At 30.6% G+C, this 5,266-nt stretch overlaps 1 long non-coding RNA gene across 1 annotated transcript; it reads left to right on the forward strand.

Moving 5' to 3' along the window:
* The first annotated feature begins 605 nt into the window (after nt 1–605).
* On the forward strand, nt 606–2,632 carry LOC117683590 (uncharacterized). Its single transcript, XR_010710342.1, has 4 exons — nt 606–704; nt 818–955; nt 1,343–1,426; nt 1,843–2,632. It is a non-coding gene; the product is annotated as an uncharacterized lncRNA (long non-coding RNA).
* The last annotated feature ends 2,634 nt before the right edge of the window (nt 2,633–5,266 follow it).

Raw genomic sequence — 5,266 nt, forward strand, 5'->3', positions numbered from 1 at the left:
CTAAAATATTATTATCTGCCTTTCTTTATTATAAAAATATAGCATAGTAGATATTCAAATGTAAAAAATGACAGCGGTAACATATGATCAACAAATGCAATATGTTTGTCGCTCAGATTGTAAGTGTTTATCTGTCTCTTAATGAACTTTTCTGTGTTATTCGTATCCATTTAAAAAGAAAGGAGTTATTAACCTTTGCAAGTAAATGTTCAAACTACATTTATAAATATCTATTATCTTCACGTCATTAAAAAATAAACATGACTGTTTCTGCTGTCATTGAGAACCAAGAATAATCAACAAACACAATACATAATCATTTTTGTGAATAATTATGTGAAAAAAGCCATTAGATTTATTATTTGCTATGCCATTATAAAAATACGCGTGTCATGATACATACAAGGAAGCAAGTGTTTTGTAAAACTTGACTAAATATGGGCAAAACTGTTTATGGATAAGTATTTAAAAAACCGTACTATGCTATTCAGCAGTCAACAAATAATCTAAAAATGAAAACTTGTGCGGAGTGCCGAAGAGTAAGTAAACAATCTGAATTGTTGAGTTGTTCTGCGATTTTGAAATGCAGTTACTAAGGTCTTGCTCCAGATTCTGTTATATGTCACTGTTCTTTTGTTGTAATAGAGGACAAACTGCATGTATTGTGGGATACTTGTGGGATCAAACAATCAAGAAATGTAGACGTAAGTGAAGTTATGATACTGCAATAATTCAAACCAATTCGAATGATAAAGCTTGAATTAATTTTTTTATTTGTTATGCATATACAATTCTTTACTGACTTTCACGTTCACAGCCTGTAGTGCAGGATATTATGGGGAGAACTGTGAAGACAAATGTGCGTTTCCACATTTTGGACTGAAATGTCTGTCTTATTGCAACTGTGCTAAGAGATTCTGCAATCATTTTGATGGTTGTAAACAACTTCCAGAAGGTAGGCATGTCTCAATATGTGTTTTTATAGTTGTTGCTTCAAAAGTTTGTGAATCTTTCTATATGTATTGTTCTATATGAGGAAATGTAGTTCAATGTTTCACTTACTCTTGAATTTCAATAAGTATTTACATTTGCAAATATGCTTCCTTATATGAACATATAAGAATATTAAATAATTTAATTCTGTGTGAATTTTTAATGACGTCACAATCATTACCACACGTGCACATGCTTATCGTGTGACAAGAATAAAAACAATGATATTAACAATTAAATTAAAACAACATATCCTTTTCTAAAAGTTCTGATCTAACGCAAAATTTTATTTTATTACACCGCTTTTTGCAATCTAGAGTAATTGAAAAAGAAACATTCCCTGTTTTAGAATATACCAAGACATCGACACCTATTTCTTATGAACGGAATATCACTCAATCCACGTCAACAATAGCATCCAGTCAAAAAACGGGTAATTTCAAGCAATTAAAAAATTCATTGATGCTGACTTGTGATAAAAATTTAATTTTGCACCGAGTACGTAAAAATATTCATCATGGTGTAGAAGATTTGCATTAGCATCAAAATTTAAAAACCCTCCATAATTTTCAAATGTTTTACGTTTTAGTAATTTCAAAAAGGTTAGCATGCCCCTTAAAATATGATTCTGAAATTTGTTCTCATTTCAAAAGAAAACATTTGAGTTGGTCATGATAAAGAGAAGTGCAGTTATGGTTATCAAACGTTGGTTGTATATTTGTAAAGGTTTACGTTAATAAAAAACAATTATGTGAGGAAAAATGTACACACTTACTGTAAGTACACCATGAGATAAATGCAAAATAAAACCATCGGTTTTGATGCAAAATAGACCTTTCTTATGTGTAGGTGTGTTTGAAGATATCGACAAAGAACAAAATCAAACGTTGTAACATCCAACAAACACTACAGATAACAAGTGGATTCTTCCCGTTATGCTTGGGATAATTGGACTAGCAGTGGTGTCGTTTGTCTTGGCAATGATATATCTCTACACACATAAACCATGGAAACATCAAATTGACATGAGAACTTCATAGTAGGTATACAGACAAGTGAATCAAAACAGATTTTAGTTATCATGAGGACTTTATTGTTGGTAAGGAGACAAGTTCAGCAATACAGAATGATATTGGTTTGATGACTTTATACCGGGTATAGAGAAAAACTAGGCAATACAGAATAGTTATGCTATGATGACTTCATTTTATGTTTAAAGCCAGTTGGATAACTCAAGTTTTTTAACCGTGAAACGCTGAACGTTGTGTCATTTAAAATTCATTTTTTGCAATGAATAAATTCTTTATCATAAATATTCATTAAGATATTCAATAATCGTTAGATGCACATAAGTTTAGATAAAAAGTTCTCAATTTTTGTGTTTGGGTCATAATGAAATCATTTTAAATAATCCAGAACAATCTAATAACCTGCTTTTAACTGTACGTGCATTAATTTACATGTAAATAGTGCAACATCTCCTTGTATGCAACCATCTGATTTGATAACTATTAAAAATCGCATGAAGCACGATATCAAATTTTCAACGTAAAGGGTTAACATGGCTTTTTTATGTCATGTCAAACGTTGCAAGATTCGAGATTTTCTTTTTGTATATTACTTAAGTTGCATTCTTTTATTTTACATTTGTATTCTTAAATTTGTATTCTATAGTTTGCCATTTATGTTGTAAAACATTTACTTGCATTGTATAGATGTTATTTGTATTTTGTTTATTTGAATTGTATATTTTGTATCGGTATTCTTTCACAAAGATTATTTCTTATTGATTTTTTACAAAAGATCATATCGATTTAATCTTATTTAAGGTATTATTCGAGCTTAGTAATGCGCATTGTGTTTTTAGTTTTTGCTTTTTTTCTCGAAGAAAATTGTCAGTGTTAGTTGAATTTAATAAACTATAAAAGATCAGTCTGCATGTTGCACATGGTTTGTGCACATATTTTCGCGGGTCTAAAATAAGACCGTCCTTTGGGGCCGGAAATTCATAAACCCAGAAATACTGTTGATTATTCAAGTACGTAACGTACCTCGTAGTACAATCTGTTGACTGTCAACTTGTTGACTGAATGCATAAAGTATTGATTTATTCAAAAGTTACTTGTCAAGCTATCTAGGTAACATTGTAACCTTATGCTGGTTACTTTACTCTACTTGTGTACTGTTCACCCAGGAGTTGACATGGGTATCTGGCACAAGAGATGAGCTGGCTATATGAATAAAAACGCATCAGAGCCGTAATATAGCAGCTCTGCTGGTATATTCCCGAGAGACTTGAAGATGCTATGGATGGTACAAAAATAGCCAATGGGTAATAAGTATAAGTCCTGCGAGTTAATTAACTTTGCAAGCAAGACTATAACCCCCAAACGTTACATTATACCTTTAAAGGTATGTTTAAGGTATTGCTTTCTTCGTAAATGTCCTTTTAATGCAATACATATATGTACATTTATAGACTTTTTAAATAGAAAAATTAAAAAATTATAAATAAATAAATCATTGAAGTTTTTATAAACAATCAGGGTAATTTGATAAAACTAATTTAAATGAAGAAGGAAGGAAATCATTATTTCGATGACAATGCTATCTACCAAAACGTGTTAATTAAGGTTTCCTTACATTTTCTGAACAAGATTTTAATTATATCATAAACAAAATGAAAGCGATATTCACATTCCGATTAATGGGTTAATGATTTGTTGTGATTTTTTCTTCGAATTCTTCCAATATGTGTTCGGGGTGAGCTTAATGTCCGATTCCCCTCTTATGCAGTAGTCATAACCATTTTTTAACAAATATGTTTTGTCCGCTAATGTTGTAGCCTACATTGAACATGTTGCTGTCAGCAATTTATATGGGATCACTACCTTAAAAATGTAAAAGCATAAAGCATAATCATTTGATATAAGTTACGATATTTCTTGATATGATATGATGTATTTTAGAACAAGTACAGAAAAAACATACCGTTAAAGAAGACGGCATTGTGCATGAATCTATTTTCACGATCAAGGATTCGGTAGTTTAGCAAGTAGCTGCAATTTAGCCAACTAAAACATCCATATGCCCCCCCCCCCAAAAAAAAAACAAAAAAAAAAAACAAATACGGGATAACCTGAACATTATGATATAACACTTATTTCTTTGTTTTAGTTATTGCCTTTCGCGACGTAGTTAGGTTAAGACAACTCCAAGTTTGTAATGTAAAAAGATGGTCATTTAAACATTGTTTATTAAAATATTACAAAAACGCTTACTATTGATAACAAGTAAATGTGTTCATTTATAAATCATATTTATAATTTTAGTATTCAGTACGTATGTAATAATGATTTAATCGACTCTCAGTTCATTTTTATTGGTATTGCAATAAAATAATGTTGTTGATCGTGTTAATTAAATATTGTTATTGTTGACCGGATACCCTCTCAACACTGTAAATTTTGTAGAAAAAAATTATGAAGGTATTATCATTTACCAAACAAAATAAAATAAAAAACAAAAAAACAAACCAAAACTAGAACTTTTTTTTGTCTTCAACAAAAAGTAAGGGCTTTTCGACAGCCCCATTATCCCTTTTTAATTATATGTTCAAAAAGAAATTATTCTCTGATTTATTTCTAAGTGTTCTTAACGCGTTGGTATCCCTAGTTGCTTAGATAGGAACTTATGATTAGTGCAATGTGAAAAGAAAGATAACTCCAGAACTTTACAGGTAGCTACACTTCTAATTTCCAGAGGAATATTTTCAAAAAATCATATTAAAGTAAGTATTCAGTCTTCGGACACAAAACTTAGAATGCTTATAGTATTTGTGCTCTACATTCTTACAGCAAAGCGAGATAACTCTTACTAAAAAACATTTTGAAATTTAAACAAGTGATGATCTTCGTGCCTTCCAAACCCCTATAAGGAGTCAAAAAGTGGCCCCTTGGACCATAATTTTAAGATTGTACTCTTTATCCCTAACAATAAACTGAAAAGATTTTTAAAATTGGAAGAGAAATAAAAAAGTTACAGCTTAAGTGCTGTTTTGCACGTTGGCCCCTGCAGATCACTAATTTTCTCAAATTGTCTTCCCAAAAACTTTTCCGGTCTGCGTATTGTGTGTACCATTATACATCTGAAATATTGTAATGTTAACTTGAAAACTTTTTGAGAAAACGAACGACGCGTGATTTTTGTTTAACATTGAAACTCCCATAGGTGATTTTCATCGACCTATAAAACCGGAAGTAGTCAATATATG

The sequence above is a fragment of the Magallana gigas genome, chromosome 10 (assembly GCF_963853765.1).
Source record: "Magallana gigas chromosome 10, xbMagGiga1.1, whole genome shotgun sequence".
Lineage (NCBI taxonomy): Eukaryota > Metazoa > Mollusca > Bivalvia > Ostreida > Ostreidae > Magallana > Magallana gigas.